General features: G+C 46.5%; 5 non-coding genes and 2 pseudogenes across 5 annotated transcripts; all 7 read right to left on the reverse strand.

Annotated features, from left to right (window-relative positions):
- Window positions 1-369: 369 nt before the first annotated feature.
- Window positions 370-471, reverse strand: LOC142654502 (U2 spliceosomal RNA; annotated as a pseudogene).
- A 1,294-nt stretch (window positions 472-1,765) lies between these two features.
- Window positions 1,766-1,956, reverse strand: LOC142653421 (U2 spliceosomal RNA). The gene has a single exon (XR_012848352.1). It is a non-coding gene; the product is annotated as a U2 spliceosomal RNA (small nuclear RNA).
- Window positions 1,957-3,246: 1,290 nt separating this feature from the next.
- LOC142654148 (U2 spliceosomal RNA) lies at window positions 3,247-3,447 on the reverse strand (annotated as a pseudogene).
- A 6,708-nt stretch (window positions 3,448-10,155) lies between these two features.
- LOC142654017 (U2 spliceosomal RNA) lies at window positions 10,156-10,344 on the reverse strand. Its single transcript, XR_012848830.1, has one exon. It is a non-coding gene; the product is annotated as a U2 spliceosomal RNA (small nuclear RNA).
- A 6,846-nt stretch (window positions 10,345-17,190) lies between these two features.
- On the reverse strand, window positions 17,191-17,381 carry LOC142653422 (U2 spliceosomal RNA). The gene has a single exon (XR_012848353.1). It is a non-coding gene; the product is annotated as a U2 spliceosomal RNA (small nuclear RNA).
- A 1,290-nt stretch (window positions 17,382-18,671) lies between these two features.
- LOC142653423 (U2 spliceosomal RNA) lies at window positions 18,672-18,862 on the reverse strand. The gene has a single exon (XR_012848354.1). It is a non-coding gene; the product is annotated as a U2 spliceosomal RNA (small nuclear RNA).
- Window positions 18,863-20,152: 1,290 nt separating this feature from the next.
- LOC142653424 (U2 spliceosomal RNA) lies at window positions 20,153-20,343 on the reverse strand. Its single transcript, XR_012848355.1, has one exon. It is a non-coding gene; the product is annotated as a U2 spliceosomal RNA (small nuclear RNA).
- Window positions 20,344-20,949: the final 606 nt, after the last annotated feature.

Genomic DNA, 20,949 nt, shown 5'->3' on the forward strand with positions numbered 1-20,949 from the left:
TTCTGGGTGGCAGGGTTGCTGGTTGAGGCCATGGCTTCTTCCAGCTGTTCCTGTCGCTTGGGGAGGATCTTCGATAGCTCTTTCCCGAAGGGGGCGGAGCTATGCAAATCTTCTCCTTGCTGGCCGAGGTTCTTCCACGAAATTTCTTCCGCAGCGGTTCCTCGTCGAGCTTTTTCTTCTGCGGCCGAGCTTCTTCGAAGATCCCCTTCAGCAGCGGCTCTTCTCCGAAGTTCTCCTTCTTCTTCCCGGCAGCGATCTCCCGGAGCTTCTTCCCCGATGGCGGCTTCTCCCTTCTGGATCGTCGTCTTCGCTGGTTCTTCTCCGCAGTTCGTCGCCGGCTTCGTCTGGAACGCTCTTGGATCGCTAAGCTAGTGTTTATAGCCCCCAGTGGTTCTCCGAGCTATCTATCCTTACAAGGACTGATAAGAACAGATACTACACTTGATCTTAGCCAAAAGGCCGAGAAGCGATAACCCGAATGGGCCGGCCGTTGACCGAGCCTGCCTAATACTGCTGTTCACCCCTTGCAGCGATTGATTCAGCCTACTCCTAGGCAATTCCATGGGGCCCTGCAGGCTCACACACATTTACAGCTACTAAGCGGGAGGTGAATAAAGGCCGGAGAGGAAGCCAGACAGGATTTGCTTCTTTTGCTTGCACCACAATGCAGTGCTGAAAGAGGAGGAATCTACATAAAAACGCCTTCCTGGCAACGCCCAAATGCCCTCCTGCCATGCAGATAAACACTGGCAGCGGCAGCAAGTGCATGCCCACAGCCACCCCTTGTTCCTTCACACCTTGTATCAGCTTTAATCCAGTCCTGTGCTGCCTGCTGAGCAGCACTGAACAACACTGCCTGGGCCCAGGCTTTTATCTCTGAGGCAGGCCCCATTATGATGTCAGAAAGCTGGCTCTGGAATCCTGAGGGCTCCACTATGACACGTGCAAAGTTCCGTCTGAACTTTATATAAGACTGTGAGGCTCAGTCAGTCACTCAGTGTTGCCTGAGAGGGCAACACTGCAACAGCCGGCCGCCAGGCTGTCTTTTTTTTGCACATTTATTTGCCTCCAGGAGGCCACAAGAGGGAGACAAGGGACTGCAAAATGGAAAATAGGCATCCACCAACTTTACAGACAACTTCTCTTTGCTCCTACAACCTCCATCCTTGCACAGTTTGTTATTCTTCCAGGTAACATAGTAACAAATCCAAATTGCTGCTCTCTTTGTAGGCAAGCAAGGGTTTGTTGCAACTGCAATTCTTACTTCTTCTTGAAATGTAGGGACGACAGTACATTCCATCACATCCACCTAGTGTACACAGGTAGGTCCATTGTGGCGGGTAGGCGGCTGGCTGCTTTAATGGCTGTTTGCTGTTCCCCTACTCCACTCCACTCCACTATTTGACTGTGGTGCTGCATCAATCAGTGGCTGGCTCAGGTGCAGCTCTTTAACTTACCTAGGAGGGAGGGAGGGAGGGCGGAGAGAAGACAAGGAAGGTGAATGAGCTGTTCCAATGTGAAATGCCGGAAACACAGAAACACAGAAGACACACACACACACACACACACACACACAACAAGAGGTGGCAATGTATTCATTAATTGCATTTAATAAATGAGCTCATTATCACACATGACTGTACAAATGCATTGTCCAACAGGTGTTGAAATAATGGGATTAAAAGGGGAGATCCCTTCAGAAAGACAGAAACAATGGCAAAGAGAAAAAACACTTTTGGAATCTGATTTTAGTCAACACATAAGGGAAGGGTGCACCGGTCCTGGAAATACTGCAATACCAGGTCAATGCGTGGAGTGGACAGAGCAAGCTCTATTTCCATCTCCCTGTTCTAAAAATCCATTTAATATATGGTCCCCAGATAGGGGACGTATCAGATATTAAACTGATAAGAACAGATACTACACTTGATCTTAGCCAAAAGGCCGAGAAGCGATAACCCGAGCGGCCCTTGCCTTGCCCGAGCCTGTCCCATACTGCTGTTCACCCCTTGCAGCGATTCAGCCTACTCCTAGGCAATTCCATGGGGCCCTGCAGGCTCACACACATTTACAGCTACTAAGCGGGAGGTGAATAAAGGCCGGAGAGGAAGCCAGACAGGATTTGCTTCTTTTGCTTGCACCACAATGCAGTGCTGAAAGAGGAGGAATCTACATAAAAACGCCTTCCTGGCAACGCCCAAATGCCCTCCTGCCATGCAGATAAACACTGGCAGCGGCAGCAAGTGCATGCCCACAGCCACCCCTTGTTCCTTCACACCTTGTATCAGCTTTAATCCAGTCCTGTGCTGCCTGCTGAGCAGCACTGAACAACACTGCCTGGGCCCAGGCTTTTATCTCTGAGGCAGGCCCCATTATGATGTCAGAAAGCTGGCTCTGGAATCCTGAGGGCTCCACTATGACACGTGCAAAGTTCCGTCTGAACTTTATATAAGACTGTGAGGCTCAGTCAGTCACTCAGTGTTGCCTGAGAGGGCAACACTGCAACAGCCGGCCGCCAGGCTGTCTTTTTTTTGCACATTTATTTGCCTCCAGGAGGCCACAAGAGGGAGACAAGGGACTGCAAAATGGAAAATAGGCATCCACCAACTTTACAGACAACTTCTCTTTGCTCCTACAACCTCCATCCTTGCACAGTTTGTTATTCTTCCAGGTAACATAGTAACAAATCCAAATTGCTGCTCTCTTTGTAGGCAAGCAAGGGTTTGTTGCAACTGCAATTCTTACTTCTTCTTGAAATGTAGGGACGACAGTACATTCCATCACATCCACCTAGTGTACACAGGTAGGTCCATTGTGGCGGGTAGGCGGCTGGCTGCTTTAATGGCTGTTTGCTGTTCCCCTACTCCACTCCACTCCACTATTTGACTGTGGTGCTGCATCAATCAGTGGCTGGCTCAGGTGCAGCTCTTTAACTTACCTAGGAGGGAGGGAGGGAGGGCGGAGAGAAGACAAGGAAGGTGAATGAGCTGTTCCAATGTGAAATGCCGGAAACACAGAAACACAGAAGACACACACACACACACACACACACACACAACAAGAGGTGGCAATGTATTCATTAATTGCATTTAATAAATGAGCTCATTATCACACATGACTGTACAAATGCATTGTCCAACAGGTGTTGAAATAATGGGATTAAAAGGGGAGATCCCTTCAGAAAGACAGAAACAATGGCAAAGAGAAAAAACACTTTTGGAATCTGATTTTAGTCAACACATAAGGGAAGGGTGCACCGGTCCTGGAAATACTGCAATACCAGGTCAATGCGTGGAGTGGACAGAGCAAGCTCTATTTCCATCTCCCTGTTCTAAAAATCCATTTAATATATGGTCCCCAGATAGGGGACGTATCAGATATTAAACTGATAAGAACAGATTTTTTTTTTTTTTTTTTTTTTTTTTTTTTTTTTATAATAAAAGTACAGAACAATAGCAGGATAAAATTTATACAGGGCATAAAAGACATAAAAGAATAAAACCATTTTTATTTACAATGTTATGGTATTCCACATTTGCAAACACCACATGGATGTTGCTTCTTTTACCCCTAGCTGCTTTTTGTCCCTAAGATAATAAATATACATTTCACTTAGGGCATATTTCACACAATTTTTAACGTCAATAAAATCATGTTTAAAAAGCAGAATGTTCCTAACCTTCCAAATGGCATTCTTAAAACAGTTTAAAATGATCCAACAGACCATTTGCTGTTTAAAACTTGGGCAGTTAAAAAGACCATAAAACACGTATTCAAATTTAAGATCTTTAAGACCGCAGGCCCATTTCAGCAATGGGCCTACCTTCCTCCAAACCTCCTGTGCATATGGGCAGTTCCAAAACAGGTGCATTATCGTCTCGTCGTCACCACACCTGTCTCTCGGGCACTTGGCTCTCGCCACCAGTCCTCGCCTATGCTGGAATTCACGAGTAGGGAGGCACTGGTGAACGATTGCCCAGGCAAGGTCCTTGTGCACATTTGCCATAAATTTCCCGAAAACGTTCCGCCACACCACCTTGGACCTTGCCTGTGAGAAATTTGAAACTGCCAGTGTATCCTCCTGCCGCCTACAGGAGAGTGACACTTTTTTCTGGTCCCCCAATATGTCAGGCTCCAATTCTTGGAGACCTAGGAGCCTGACAGTTTTTTCGAGCACCGCATATTGTTTTGGGGGACACAGAAGCACAGGAGAATTCAAAGGGACACGAAACCATCGTTTAAAAATCATGCCCGTAGCGTACTTTAAAAAGTAGCTAAAAATACCATCAGAATTATATATTTTAAAACAGAAGCAAAAGTATTTAATGTAAAAGAAGTTAAAAAGGTTAGGAACATCTCTCCCGCCATTGTCCTTACATCTGTACATAAAATCACGTTTTAGTTTTTCCATTTTGGAACCCCATAAAAACATAAAACAGATCCTGGTCACTTTTTTAATATATAAAATTGTTGGAGGGAAAACCATAGCTACATAAAGCATTATGGGTAATAAAACAGATTTAATTATTAAAACTTTTCCCTCCATGGTGAGATTTCTCAAATTCCACATTAAAACCTTTTTTTCCATTTTGGCAATTACTGAATCCCAATTGGGTCTCCCATCGTTTTCTTGATTAAAAACAATTCCTAAAATTTTTATCTGATCCTGCTGCATGTTAACTCCTGGTGTCACAGAGGAATCCCATACACCAGTATAAAAACAGTCACACTTATCAACGTTTAATTTAAAACCAGAGGCTTCACAAAAAAAGCCGGTGTTCCTCAATGCCCGTCTCATAGAAGCGGCGTCTGGGCATAGGACGGTGGCGTCATCCATATAGCCTAGGATTTTTACCTGGTTCCCCCTTCCTCCAGGTATGGGCACGCCTCTGATGACTTTATCATCTCTTATTAGGGTGAACAGAGGTTCTATGGCACAAATAAAAAGGAGCGGAGACAACGGGCACCCCTGTTTCACCCCTGATAAAAGAGGAACACCTTTAGTTAAAAATCCGTTGATAGAAATTTGGCTAAAACAGGATCGATATAAAAGCTTAATACGTGTTAAAATAATTTCAGGAACAGCCATCTTTTTAAGAACCATAAAAAGATATTCATGGGAGACCCGGTCAAAAGCCTTCTCGAAATCTAAGGATAAAATAGCAAGGCTTTGACCCCTTTCTTTAAAATACCAAATGATGTCACGTAAAATATTCAGGGACTCAGTAATTGACCTCCCAGGTACCCCACATACCTGGTTTGGATGGATTAATTTATGAATAAAAGGTTTAAAACGGATTGTTATTAGTTTAGCTAAAATTTTACAATCAACGTTTAAAAGAGTAATAGGGCGCCAGTTTTTTAACTGGTCCCTCTCACCTTTTTTAAAAATTAAGGACACAATCCCCCTCCTCCAGGAAGGGGGCAGCTCTTCAGTAATAAAAACTTCCTTATACAATAAAAACATGTCATTCTTTAAAATTTCCCAAAAAGCATGATAAAATTCGATGGGCAGACCATCTTCCCCAGGAGCTTTCCCATTAGAAAAACTTTTAAAAGCAAATAAAAGTTCCTCCAAGGTAATATTACGGGATAAAACTTCCTGGTCTAAAATATCTAGCTTGGCATCAAGGGAATTAAGAACATGTTCTAAAAAGGAAGGATCAATATTTTTCTTGTTAAAAAGAGATTGGTAGAAATTAAAAGCAGAATTTAAAATGCCGACCATAGTGGTTTCTCCTTCAAGGTTTAAAATGACATCTCGTTTATCCATTACCTTTTTGAAGAAGAACCGGGAACACTTCTCGCCATCCTCGAGGTGCTTTACATGTGAATTAAAAATTATTTGTTTCCCTTTCTCTTCTATGGCATATTTTATTTCAGCTTTAAGATTTAAGATATCATCATCAACATCCATACCAATCTCCTTCAATTTAAAAAGTACATGTAAACGTTTATTAAGAACATAAAACCATTGTTTTTTCTCTTTTGCTTTCTTCTTACCTGCTCGAATAAAAAAAGCTCTGATTTTGGGTTTAATGCCCTCCCACCAGTGTAGCATAGGCTGACTGGGCGCTCTATGGGACTGCCAACACTGGTAGGTCCGCACAAACTCCTCTTTAATGATGGGGTCCTCCAGGAGTGTGGTGTTTAGTCTCCAGGGACCCCTACAAGCTTTTTGCTCTCCCTCTAGCTCCAGGTGCACTGAAAGGAGCTTGTGATCAGATAAAATATTTGTTAAAAGCAAACATTTTTTGGGAATAAAACTATTAGAAGTGAAAATAAAATCAATTCTGGAGCTCACTCTTCCATTGGACCAGGTGGGGCCTGGGTCCGCAGGCAAGAGTTCCCTCCAGCAATCTTTCAATTTAAAATCACCAATAAAATTCTTGAGCAGGTAAGAAGTACGGTCAATTTTTCGATTAAAATCCCCACCCTGCCGGTGTTCTCCATCTCGCACACAGTTAAAATCACCACCCACCAGCAGGGGGGTAGACCCAACACAAAACAATGGTAAAATCTCTAATAGTTCTGCCCTCTCCTGTTTGGTAGGAGGGGCATAAACGTTTAAAACACGAATTAAAATTCCATTAAAAAGCAAATGTATTAAAATAGCTCTGCCGGGCATGATTTCAGTCACTGTTTGGATGGAGATAAAACGACCTCGGCAGAGCAATCCAACCCCCGCAGAGCGACAGTCATTTCCACCAGACCAGACTGAGGGGCCTAGTTTCCAGTCCATCTTTAAATCTTGATATTCCAAGTCATTAGGGATTCCACATTCTTGAAGCAGGCAAAGGTCAAAGTCCACAGTCTCTAAAAATGAAAATAAAGCAGTCCTGCGGACAGGGCTCTTTAGGGACCTCACATTTAGTGAGGCGACTTTGATAGGAACCAACATAGTCTTAGTTGAGGTCAGGGTCCGAACCAGAAGAGTCGTACTCGGAGATCAGCTGCGAGTCTGGACCCCCTTTTTGAGGGGTCAATAAATCTTGGATGTTGGTAGGGTCAGAGCCAGATACGTGGGCGGCTCCAACCCCCACACTGCTCTCATCCGAACTCCGATAGGCAGCTTTCCTCCGAACTCCGGACTCCTCTTCCTCTCGCTGTCTCTTTGCAGAATGGCTCCTATCCATCTCCTCGAAGTCGCTCTCACCCATCTCTGGCCCCTGGCTGAAGATATCGCTGATGTCCTTCCTGGGCAGCTGCACAGGGGCCTGTGAGGTCCCATCACTCTTGGCAACCTTTGCCTGCTTACGGGGAGCCTTCATCGCAAGCCCCTCCACAACCGCAGTGGAGGAACTTTGCTCCGACCCCCCCGTTGACCGGAAATGGTCAAAACGAGGCTCCAATCCAGCATATTTTAGGGTTTTCTTAATGGAGCCCTCGTCTGACACAGAGTGTCTCCGCTCCATGCCCACACTCTTGGGACAGGCGTCAGGTCCTACTGCAGAACCTACGGAGCCACGACGCCTGTCGCTAACCACTGCCTCAACAGGGTCCACTGCAGGCGGAGCAGAGGACCTGTTTGCAGAGGTGCCGGTCAACTTATGTCCAGCAGAGTCAGAATTCCTCCTGCTCTGCCTGGACCCGGTGGAATCCCTATGGCCGTCCCTCGAGGCTGACATCGGTGGGCCCCCCGATGGAGCTGTGAAGGACTTTGGCCTGGACCCCTCAGTCGTCAATGCTCGTTTTGGGGCATTACCAGCGGCGTCTGCACATGTTGCAAACTGCCGCTCTGGCCCTGGTCTGGGTGGCCCAGATTTCGCTCTGCGGGGGCAATCTTTAAAAGCATGCCCAGTCATGCCGCACAGATTGCACAACACCTCGGAACTGCATTTTGCCGCTACGTGTCCAACCTGGCCACACCTGTTACACTGCACCACATGGGGCCGGTCACAATGTTCTCTGGTGTGGCCATATCTCAAGCAGTTCCGGCAGGCTATTGGCATCTGGGGGTAAAATAGGAATCCTCGATTCTTCCCAATGGCAAAGTTCTGGGGTGGGTGATGTAAGCCTCCAATGCCATTGGGATCCTGGCGGAACTTCACCCAATATTTTCTTTTGCCATTCCAGAAGCTCTGGGTGTTCAAGATTTTATGTGAGAAGCGGACCTCCCTGCAGTAACGACTGAGGAAGGTTTCAATGTCACACTCTGAGACAAATGGACTGAACATGCACATCACGAGCGGGACTTCTTCCTCCCCGTAGAGGAATAAAAAGTTCAGTCCATTTAGCCGCTCCTCACTCTGGTCCGCATCAGACAATCTTTTGTGCATGTTGTCGCAACATGCCGCGGCCGTAAAGGATACGGTGTACCGACCGCGGCTTTCCTGGTCGTTGAGACACAGGATGTCCGCCCGCTTGAGCCCCAGGAAGTCCAGCAGAATCACCTCCACAATGAAGCGAAGGTTCTTCCGCTGGCGATGGCCTTCTTCCACCTCGATGCGGACGGACTGGCGCAACCGGGTGTCCCCGGATGCAAATCCAAATGTATATGGCATTTTCAGTGCCTGGGGGCTAAGCCTGTCCCTTATAGCAGCAAGGGCTCAGATTCCACAATTAAGTGGAACCCTCCCCCAAGGCCAAGGATTAGGGTACCCCAGACACCTACGAAGCCCGATAAACGCCCTCGGAACGCTCTTAGAAAAACGCCTCAAGGCCGGTTGACCTCTTGGGTAAGGCGCGATCGCAACTCGTTGTCCGGGGGCTAAGCCCACTCCCCAAATAGCAGCAAGGGGGTGAAGTCTCTCTGTGAAAAGAGACGATCCCCCAAGGCCAAGGAGCAGGGTACCCCGGACACCTCCCAACAAAACCAGATGCAGAAATACTACACCTGATCTTGCCAAAAGGCCGAGAAGCGATAACCCGAGCGGCCCTTGCCTTGCCCGAGCCTGTCCCATACTGCTGTTCACCCCTTGCAGCGATTCAGCCTACTCCTAGGCAATTCCATGGGGCCCTGCAGGCTCACACACATTTACAGCTACTAAGCGGGAGGTGAATAAAGGCCGGAGAGGAAGCCAGACAGGATTTGCTTCTTTTGCTTGCACCACAATGCAGTGCTGAAAGAGGAGGAATCTACATAAAAACGCCTTCCTGGCAACGCCCAAATGCCCTCCTGCCATGCAGATAAACACTGGCAGCGGCAGCAAGTGCATGCCCACAGCCACCCCTTGTTCCTTCACACCTTGTATCAGCTTTAATCCAGTCCTGTGCTGCCTGCTGAGCAGCACTGAACAACACTGCCTGGGCCCAGGCTTTTATCTCTGAGGCAGGCCCCATTATGATGTCAGAAAGCTGGCTCTGGAATCCTGAGGGCTCCACTATGACACGTGCAAAGTTCCGTCTGAACTTTATATAAGACTGTGAGGCTCAGTCAGTCACTCAGTGTTGCCTGAGAGGGCAACACTGCAACAGCCGGCCGCCAGGCTGTCTTTTTTTTGCACATTTATTTGCCTCCAGGAGGCCACAAGAGGGAGACAAGGGACTGCAAAATGGAAAATAGGCATCCACCAACTTTACAGACAACTTCTCTTTGCTCCTACAACCTCCATCCTTGCACAGTTTGTTATTCTTCCAGGTAACATAGTAACAAATCCAAATTGCTGCTCTCTTTGTAGGCAAGCAAGGGTTTGTTGCAACTGCAATTCTTACTTCTTCTTGAAATGTAGGGACGACAGTACATTCCATCACATCCACCTAGTGTACACAGGTAGGTCCATTGTGGCGGGTAGGCGGCTGGCTGCTTTAATGGCTGTTTGCTGTTCCCCTACTCCACTCCACTCCACTATTTGACTGTGGTGCTGCATCAATCAGTGGCTGGCTCAGGTGCAGCTCTTTAACTTACCTAGGAGGGAGGGAGGGAGGGCGGAGAGAAGACAAGGAAGGTGAATGAGCTGTTCCAATGTGAAATGCCGGAAACACAGAAACACAGAAGACACACACACACACACACACACACACACAACAAGAGGTGGCAATGTATTCATTAATTGCATTTAATAAATGAGCTCATTATCACACATGACTGTACAAATGCATTGTCCAACAGGTGTTGAAATAATGGGATTAAAAGGGGAGATCCCTTCAGAAAGACAGAAACAATGGCAAAGAGAAAAAACACTTTTGGAATCTGATTTTAGTCAACACATAAGGGAAGGGTGCACCGGTCCTGGAAATACTGCAATACCAGGTCAATGCGTGGAGTGGACAGAGCAAGCTCTATTTCCATCTCCCTGTTCTAAAAATCCATTTAATATATGGTCCCCAGATAGGGGACGTATCAGATATTAAACTGATAAGAACAGATAAGGTTCCAACAAAGTTTTTTATTGGCAAAAATATTATATTTTACAGACTTTTTTTTAAAATTGAAACCACAAGATAAAATCAATGGCATAATACATAAATATTCATACATTTAAATGAATACAAAAGTAATAATAATAAGACCAGTAATACAGATGTTATAATAAAAGTACAGAACAATAGCAGGATAAAATTTATACAGGGCATAAAAGACATAAAAGAATAAAACCATTTTTATTTACAATGTTATGGTATTCCACATTTGCAAACACCACATGGATGTTGCTTCTTTTACCCCTAGCTGCTTTTTGTCCCTAAGATAATAAATGTACATTTCACTTAGGGCATATTTGACACAATTTTTAACATCAATAAAATCATGTTTAAAAAGCAGAATGTTCCTAACCTTCCAGATGGCATTCTTAAAACAGTTTAAAATGATCCAACAGACCATTTGCTGTTTAAAACTTGGGCAGTTAAAAAGACCATAAAACACGTATTCAAATTTAAGATCTTTAAGACCGCAGGCCCATTTCAACAATGGGCCTACCTTCCTCCAAACCTCCTGTGCATATGGGCAGTTCCAAAACAGGTGCATTACCGTCTCGTCGTCACCACACCTGTCTCTCGGGCACTTGGCTCTCGCCACCAGTCCTCGCCTATGCTGGAATTCACGGGTAGGGAGGCACTGGTGAACGATTGCCCAGGCAAGGTCCTTGTGCACATTTGCCATAAATTTCCCGAAAACGTTCCGCCACACCACCTTGGACCTTGCCTGTGAGAAATTTGAAACTGCCAGTGTATCCTCCTGCCGCCTACAGGAGAGTGACACTTTTTTCTGGTCCCCCAATATGTCAGGCTCCAATTCTTGGAGACCTAGGAGCCTGACAGTTTTTTCGAGCACCGCATATTGTTTTGGGGGACACAGAAGCACAGGAGAATTCAAAGGGACACGAAACCATCGTTTAAAAATCATGCCCGTAGCGTACTTTAAAAAGTAGCTAAAAATACCATCAGAATTATACATTTTAAAACAGAAGCAAAAGTATTTAATGTAAAAGAAGTTAAAAAGGTTAGGAACATCTCTCCCGCCATTGTCCTTACATCTGTACATAAAATCACGTTTTAGTTTTTCCATTTTGGAACCCCATAAAAACATAAAACAGATCCTGGTCACTTTTTTAATATATAAAATTGTTGGAGGGAAAACCATAGCTACATAAAGCATTATGGGTAATAAAACAGATTTAATTATTAAAACTTTTCCCTCCATGGTGAGATTTCTCAAATTCCACATTAAAACCTTTTTTTCCATTTTGGCAATTACTGAATCCCAATTGGGTCTCCCATCGTTTTCTTGATTAAAAACAATTCCTAAAATTTTTATCTGATCCTGCTGCATGTTAACTCCTGGTGTCACAGAGGAATCCCATACACCAGTATAAAAACAGTCACATTTATCAACGTTTAATTTAAAACCAGAGGCTTCACAAAAAAAGCCGGTGTTCCTCAATGCCCTTCTCATAGAAGCGGCGTCTGGGCATAGGATGGTGGCGTCATCCATATAGCCTAGGATTTTTACCTGGTTCCCCCTTCCTCCAGGTATGGGCACGCCTCTGATGACTTTATCATCTCTTATTAGGGTGAACAGAGGTTCAATGGCACAAATAAAAAGGAGCGGAGACAACGGGCACCCCTGTTTCACCCCTGATAAAAGAGGAACACCTTTAGTTAAAAATCCGTTGATAGAAATTTGGCTAAAACAGGATCGATATAAAAGCTTAATACGTGTTAAAATAATTTCAGGAACAGCCATCTTTTTAAGAACCATAAAAAGATATTCATGGGAGACCCGGTCAAAAGCCTTCTCGAAATCTAAGGATAAAATAGCAAGGCTTTGACCCCTTTCTTTAAAATACCAAATGATGTCACGTAAAATATTCAGGGACTCAGTAATTGACCTCCCAGGTACCCCACATACCTGGTTTGGATGGATTAATTTATGAATAAAAGGTTTAAAACGGATTGTTATTAGTTTAGCTAAAATTTTACAATCAACGTTTAAAAGAGTAATAGGGCGCCAGTTTTTTAACTGGTCCTTCTCACCTTTTTTAAAAATTAAGGACACAATCCCCCTCCTCCAGGAAGGGGGCAGCTCTTCAGTAATAAAAACTTCCTTATACAATAAAAACATGTCATTCTTTAAAATTTCCCAAAAAGCATGATAAAATTCGATGGGCAGACCATCTTCCCCAGGAGCTTTCCCATTAGAAAAACTTTTAAAAGCAAATAAAAGTTCCTCCAAGGTAATATTACGGGATAAAACTTCCTGGTCTAAAATATCTAGCTTGGCATCAAGGGAATTAAGAACATGTTCTAAAAAGGAAGGATCAATATTTTTCTTGTTAAAAAGAGATTGGTAGAAATTAAAAGCAGAATTTAAAATGCCGACCATAGTGGTTTCTCCTTCAAGGTTTAAAATGACATCTCGTTTATCCATTACCTTTTTGAAGAAGAACCGGGAACACTTCTCGCCATCCTCGAGGTACTTTACATGTGAATTAAAAATTATTTGTTTCCCTTTCTCTTCTATGGCATGTTTTATTTCAGCTTTAAGATTTAAAATATCATCATCAACATCCATACCAATCTCCTTCAATTTAAAAAGTACATGTAAACGTTTATTAAGAACATAAAACCATTGTTTTTTCTCTTTTGCTTTCTTCTTACCTGCTCGAATAAAAAAAGCTCTGATTTTGGGTTTAATGCCCTCCCACCAGTGTAGCATAGGCTGACTGGGCGCTCTATGGGACTGCCAACACTGGTAGGTCCGCACAAACTCCTCTTTAATGATGGGGTCCTCCAGGAGTGTGGTGTTTAGTCTCCAGGGACCCCTACAAGCTTTTTGCTCTCCCTCTAGCTCCAGGTGCACCGAAAGGAGCTTGTGATCAGATAAAATATTTGTTAAAAGCAAACATTTTTTGGGAATAAAACTATTAGAAGTGAAAATAAAATCAATTCTGGAGCTCACTCTTCCATTGGACCAGGTGGGGCCTGGGTCCGCAGGCAAGAGTTCCCTCCAGCAATCTTTCAATTTAAAATCACCAATAAAATTCTTGAGCAGGTAAGAAGTACGGTCAATTTTTCGATTAAAATCCCCACCCTGCCGGTGTTCTCCATCACGTACACAGTTAAAATCACCACCCACCAGCAGGGGGGTAGACCCAACACAAAACAATGGTAAAATCTCTAATAGTTCTGCCCTCTCCTGTTTGGTAGGAGGGGCATAAACGTTTAAAACACGAATTAAAATTCCATTAAAAAGCAAATGTATTAAAATAGCTCTGCCGGGCATGATTTCAGTCACTGTTTGGATGGAGATAAAACGACCTCGGCAGAGCAATCCAACCCCCGCAGAGCGACAGTCATTTCCACCAGACCAGACTGAGGGGCCTAGTTTCCAGTCCATCTTTAAATCTTGATATTCCAAGTCATTAGGGATTCCACATTCTTGAAGCAGGCAAAGGTCAAAGTCCACAGTCTCTAAAAATGAAAATAAAGCAGTCCTGCGGACAGGGCTCTTTAGGGACCTCACATTTAGTGAGGCGACTTTGATAGGAACCAACATAGTCTTAGTTGAGGTCAGAGTCCGAACCAGAAGAGTCGTACTCGGAGATCAGCTGCGAGTCTGGACCCCCTTTTTGAGGGGTCAATAAATCTTGGATGTTGGTAGGGTCAGAGCCAGATACGTGGGCGGCTCCAACCCCCACACTGCTCTCATCCGAACTCCGATAGGCAGCTTTCCTCCGAACTCCGGACTCCTCTTCCTCTCGCTGTCTCTTTGCAGAATGGCTCCTATCCATCTCCTCGAAGTCGCTCTCACCCATCTCTGGCCCCTGGCTGAAGATATCGCTGATGTCCTTACTGGGCAGCTGCACAGGGGCCTGTGAGGTCCCATCACTCTTGGCAACCTTTGCCTGCTTACGGGGAGCCTTCATCGCAAGCCCCTCCACAACCGCAGTGGAGGAACTTTGCTCCGACCCCCCCGTTGACCGGTAATGGTCAAAACGAGGCTCCAATCCAGCATATTTTAGGGTTTTCTTAATGGAGCCCTCGTCTGACACAGAGTGTCTCCGCTCCATGCCCACACTCTTGGGACAGGCGTCAGGTCCTACTGCAGAACCTACGGAGCCACGACGCCTGTCGCTAACCACTGCCTCAACAGGGTCCACTGCAGGCGGAGCAGAGGACCTGTTTGCAGAGGTGCCGGTCAACTTATGTCCAGCAGAGTCAGAATTCCTCCTGCTCTGCCTGGACCCGGTGGAATCCCTATGGCCGTCCCTCGAGGCTGACATCGGTGGGCCCCCCGATGGAGCTGTGAAGGACTTTGGCCTGGACCCCTCAGTCGTCAATGCTCGTTTTGGGGCATTACCAGCGGCGTCTGCACATGTTGCAAACTGCCGCTCTGGCCCTGGTCTGGGTGGCCCAGATTTCGCTCTGCGGGGGCAATCTTTAAAAGCATGCCCAGTCATGCCGCACAGATTGCACAACACCTCGGAACTGCATTTTGCCGCCACGTGTCCAACCTGGCCACACCTGTTACACTGCACCACATGGGGCCGGTCACAATGTTCTCTGGTGTGGCCATATCTCAAGCAGTTCCGGCAGGCTATTGGCATCTGGGGGTAAAATAAGAATCCTCGATTCTTCCCAATGGCAAAGTTCTGGGGTGGGTGATGTAAGCCTCCAATGCCATTGGGATCCTGGCGGAACTTCACCCAATATTTCCTTTTGCCGTTCCAGAAGCTCTGGGTGTTCAAGATTTTGTGTGAGAAGCGGACCTCCCTGCAGTAACGACTGAGGAAGGTTTCAATGTCACACTCTGAGACAAATGGACTGAACATGCACATCACGAGCGGGACTTCTTCCTCCCCGTAGAGGAATAAAAAGTTCAGTCCATTTAGCCGCTCCTCACTCTGGTCCGCATCAGACAATCTTTTGTGCATGTTGTCGCAACATGCCGCGGCCGTAAAGGATATGGTGTACCGACCGCGGCTTTCCTGGTCATTGAGACACAGGATGTCCGCCCGCTTGAGCCCCAGGAAGTCCAGCAGAATCACCTCCACAATGAAGCGAAGGTTCTTCCGCTGGCGATGGCCTTCTTCCACCTCGATGCGGACGGACTGGCGCAACCGGGTGTCCCCGGATGCAAATCCAAATGTAAATGGCATTTTCAGTGCCTGGGGGCTAAGCCTGTCCCTTATAGCAGCAAGGGCTCAGATTCCACAATTAAGTGGAACCCTCCCCCAAGGCCAAGGATTAGGGTACCCCAGACACCTACGAAGCCCGATAAACGCCCTCGGAACGCTCTTAGAAAAACGCCTCAAGGCCGGTTGACCTCTTGGGTAAGGCGCGATCGCAACTCGTTGTCCGGGGGCTAAGCCCACTCCCCAAATAGCAGCAAGGGGGTGAAGTCTCTCTGTGAAAAGAGACGATCCCCCAAGGCCAAGGAGCAGGGTACCCCGGACACCTCCCAACAAAACCAGATGCAGAAATACTACACCTGATCTTGTCAAAAGGCCGAGAAGCGATAACCCGAGCGGCCCTTGCCTTGCCCGAGCCTGTCCCATACTGCTGTTCACCCCTTGCAGCGATTCAGCCTACTCCTAGGCAATTCCATGGGGCCCTGCAGGCTCACACACATTTACAGCTACTAAGCGGGAGGTGAATAAAGGCCGGAGAGGAAGCCAGACAGGATTTGCTTCTTTTGCTTGCACCACAATGCAGTGCTGAAAGAGGAGGAATCTACATAAAAACGCCTTCCTGGCAACGCCCAAATGCCCTCCTGCCATGCAGATAAACACTGGCAGCGGCAGCAAGTGCATGCCCACAGCCACCCCTTGTTCCTTCACACCTTGTATCAGCTTTAATCCAGTCCTGTGCTGCCTGCTGAGCAGCACTGAACAACACTGCCTGGGCCCAGGCTTTTATCTCTGAGGCAGGCCCCATTATGATGTCAGAAAGCTGGCTCTGGAATCCTGAGGGCTCCACTATGACACGTGCAAAGTTCCGTCTGAACTTTATATAAGACTGTGAGGCTCAGTCAGTCACTCAGTGTTGCCTGAGAGGGCAACACTGCAACAGCCGGCCGCCAGGCTGTCTTTTTTTTGCACATTTATTTGCCTCCAGGAGGCCACAAGAGGGAGACAAGGGACTGCAAAATGGAAAATAGGCATCCACCAACTTTACAGACAACTTCTCTTTGCTCCTACAACCTCCATCCTTGCACAGTTTGTTATTCTTCCAGGTAACATAGTAACAAATCCAAATTGCTGCTCTCTTTGTAGGCAAGCAAGGGTTTGTTGCAACTGCAATTCTTACTTCTTCTTGAAATGTAGGGACGACAGTACATTCCATCACATCCACCTAGTGTACACAGGTAGGTCCATTGTGGCGGGTAGGCGGCTGGCTGCTTTAATGGCTGTTTGCTGTTCCCCTACTCCACTCCACTCCACTATTTGACTGTGGTGCTGCATCAATCAGTGGCTGGCTCAGGTGCAGCTCTTTAACTTACCTAGGAGGGAGGGAGGGAGGGCGGAGAGAAGACAAGGAAGGTGAATGAGCTGTTCCAATGTGAAATGCCGGAAACACAGAAACACAGAAGACACACACACACACACACACACACACACAACAAGAGGTGGCAATGTATTCATTAATTGCATTTAATAAATGAGCTCATTATCACACATGACTGTACAAATGCATTGTCCAACAGGTGTTGAAATAATGGGATTAAAAGGGGAGATCCCTTCAGAAAGACAGAAACAATGGCAAAGAGAAAAAACACTTTTGGAATCTGATTTTAGTCAACACATAAGGGAAGGGTGCACCGGTCCTGGAAATACTGCAATACCAGGTCAATGCGTGGAGTGGACAGAGCAAGCTCTATTTCCATCTCCCTGTTCTAAAAATCCATTTAATATATGGTCCCCAGATAGGGGACGTATCAGATATTAAACTGATAAGAACAGATACTACACTTGATCTTAGCCAAAAGGCCGAGAAGCGATAACCCGAGCGGCCCTTGCCTTGCCCGAGCCTGTCCCATACTGCTGTTCACCCCTTGCAGCGATTCAGCCTACTCCTAGGCAATTCCATGGGGCCCTGCAGGCTCACACACATTTACAGCTACTAAGCGGGAGGTGAATAAAGGCCGGAGAGGAAGCCAGACAGGATTTGCTTCTTTTGCTTGCACCACAATGCAGTGCTGAAAGAGGAGGAATCTACATAAAAACGCCTTCCTGGCAACGCCCAAATGCCCTCCTGCCATGCAGATAAACACTGGCAGCGGCAGCAAGTGCATGCCCACAGCCACCCCTTGTTCCTTCACACCTTGTATCAGCTTTAATCCAGTCCTGTGCTGCCTGCTGAGCAGCACTGAACAACACTGCCTGGGCCCAGGCTTTTATCTCTGAGGCAGGCCCCATTATGATGTCAGAAAGCTGGCTCTGGAATCCTGAGGGCTCCACTATGACACGTGCAAAGTTCCGTCTGAACTTTATATAAGACTGTGAGGCTCAGTCAGTCACTCAGTGTTGCCTGAGAGGGCAACACTGCAACAGCCGGCCGCCAGGCTGTCTTTTTTTTGCACATTTATTTGCCTCCAGGAGGCCACAAGAGGGAGACAAGGGACTGCAAAATGGAAAATAGGCATCCACCAACTTTACAGACAACTTCTCTTTGCTCCTACAACCTCCATCCTTGCACAGTTTGTTATTCTTCCAGGTAACATAGTAACAAATCCAAATTGCTGCTCTCTTTGTAGGCAAGCAAGGGTTTGTTGCAACTGCAATTCTTACTTCTTCTTGAAATGTAGGGACGACAGTACATTCCATCACATCCACCTAGTGTACACAGGTAGGTCCATTGTGGCGGGTAGGCGGCTGGCTGCTTTAATGGCTGTTTGCTGTTCCCCTACTCCACTCCACTCCACTATTTGACTGTGGTGCTGCATCAATCAGTGGCTGGCTCAGGTGCAGCTCTTTAACTTACCTAGGAGGGAGGGAGGGAGGGCGGAGAGAAGACAAGGAAGGTGAATGAGCTGTTCCAATGTGAAATGCCGGAAACACAGAAACACAGAAGACACACACACACACACACACACACACACAACAAGAGGTGGCAATGTATTCATTAATTGCATTTAATAAATGAGCTCATTATCACACATGACTGTACAAATGCATTGTCCAACAGGTGTTGAAATAATGGGATTAAAAGGGGAGATCCCTTCAGAAAGACAGAAACAATGGCAAAGAGAAAAAACACTTTTGGAATCTGATTTTAGTCAACACATAAGGGAAGGGTGCACCGGTCCTGGAAATACTGCAATACCAGGTCAATGCGTGGAGTGGACAGAGCAAGCTCTATTTCCATCTCCCTGTTCTAAAAATCCATTTAATATATGGTCCCCAGATAGGGGACGTATCAGATATTAAACTGATAAGAACAGATACTACACTTGATCTTAGCCAAAAGGCCGAGAAGCGATAACCCGAGCGGCCCTTGCCTTGCCCGAGCCTGTCCCATACTGCTGTTCACCCCTTGCAGCGATTCAGCCTACTCCTAGGCAATTCCATGGGGCCCTGCAGGCTCACACACATTTACAGCTACTAAGCGGGAGGTGAATAAAGGCCGGAGAGGAAGCCAGACAGGATTTGCTTCTTTTGCTTGCACCACAATGCAGTGCTGAAAGAGGAGGAATCTACATAAAAACGCCTTCCTGGCAACGCCCAAATGCCCTCCTGCCATGCAGATAAACACTGGCAGCGGCAGCAAGTGCATGCCCACAGCCACCCCTTGTTCCTTCACACCTTGTATCAGCTTTAATCCAGTCCTGTGCTGCCTGCTGAGCAGCACTGAACAACACTGCCTGGGCCCAGGCTTTTATCTCTGAGGCAGGCCCCATTATGATGTCAGAAAGCTGGCTCTGGAATCCTGAGGGCTCCACTATGACACGTGCAAAGTTCCGTCTGAACTTTATATAAGACTGTGAGGCTCAGTCAGTCACTCAGTGTTGCCTGAGAGGGCAACACTGCAACAGCCGGCCGCCAGGCTGTCTTTTTTTTGCACATTTATTTGCCTCCAGGAGGCCACAAGAGGGAGACAAGGGACTGCAAAATGGAAAATAGGCATCCACCAACTTTACAGACAACTTCTCTTTGCTCCTACAACCTCCATCCTTGCACAGTTTGTTATTCTTCCAGGTAACATAGTAACAAATCCAAATTGCTGCTCTCTTTGTAGGCAAGCAAGGGTTTGTTGCAACTGCAATTCTTACTTCTTCTTGAAATGTAGGGACGACAGTACATTCCATCACATCCACCTAGTGTACACAGGTAGGTCCATTGTGGCGGGTAGGCGGCTGGCTGCTTTAATGGCTGTTTGCTGTTCCCCTACTCCACTCCACTCCACTATTTGACTGTGGTGCTGCATCAATCAGTGGCTGGCTCAGGTGCAGCTCTTTAACTTACCTAGGAGGGAGGGAGGGAGGGCGGAGAGAAGACAAGGAAGGTGAATGAGCTGTTCCAATGTGAAATGCCGGAAACACAGAAACACAGAAGACACACACACACACACACACACACACACAACAAGAGGTGGCAATGTATTCATTAATTGCATTTAATAAATGAGCTCATTATCACACATGACTGTACAAATGCATTGTCCAACAGGTGTTGAAATAATGGGATTAAAAGGGGAGATCCCTTCAGAAAGACAGAAACAATGGCAAAGAGAAAAAACACTTTTGGAATCTGATTTTAGTCAACACATAAGGGAAGGGTGCACCGGTCCTGGAAATACTGCAATACCAGGTCAATGCGTGGAGTGGACAGAGCAAGCTCTATTTCCATCTCCCTGTTCTAAAAATCCATTTAATATATGGTCCCCAGATAGGGGACGTATCAGATATTAAACTGATAAGAACAGATACTACACTTGATCTTAGCCAAAAGGCCGAGAAGCGATAACCCGAGCGGCCCTTGCCTTGCCCGAGCCTGTCCCATACTGCTGTTCACCCCTTGCAGCGATTCAGCCTACTCCTAGGCAATTCCATGGGGCCCTGCAGGCTCACACACATTTACAGCTACTAAGCGGGAGGTGAATAAAGGCCGGAGAGGAAGCCAGACAGGATTTGCTTCTTTTGCTTGCACCACAATGCAGTGCTGAAAGAGGAGGAATCTACATAAAAACGCCTTCCTGGCAACGCCCAAATGCCCTCCTGCCATGCAGATAAACACTGGCAGCGGCAGCAAGTGCATGCCCACAGCCACCCCTTGTTCCTTCACACCTTGTATCAGCTTTAATCCAGTCCTGTGCTGCCTGCTGAGCAGCACTGAACAACACTGCCTGGGCCCAGGCTTTTATCTCTGAGGCAGGCCCCATTATGATGTCAGAAAGCTGGCTCTGGAATCCTGAGGGCTCCACTATGACACGTGCAAAGTTCCGTCTGAACTTTATATAAGACTGTGAGGCTCAGTCAGTCACTCAGTGTTGCCTGAGAGGGCAACACTGCAACAGCCGGCCGCCAGGCTGTCTTTTTTTTGCACATTTATTTGCCTCCAGGAGGCCACA

This window comes from Rhinoderma darwinii, chromosome 5 (assembly GCF_050947455.1).
Source record: "Rhinoderma darwinii isolate aRhiDar2 chromosome 5, aRhiDar2.hap1, whole genome shotgun sequence".
NCBI classification, from domain to species: domain Eukaryota; kingdom Metazoa; phylum Chordata; class Amphibia; order Anura; family Rhinodermatidae; genus Rhinoderma; species Rhinoderma darwinii.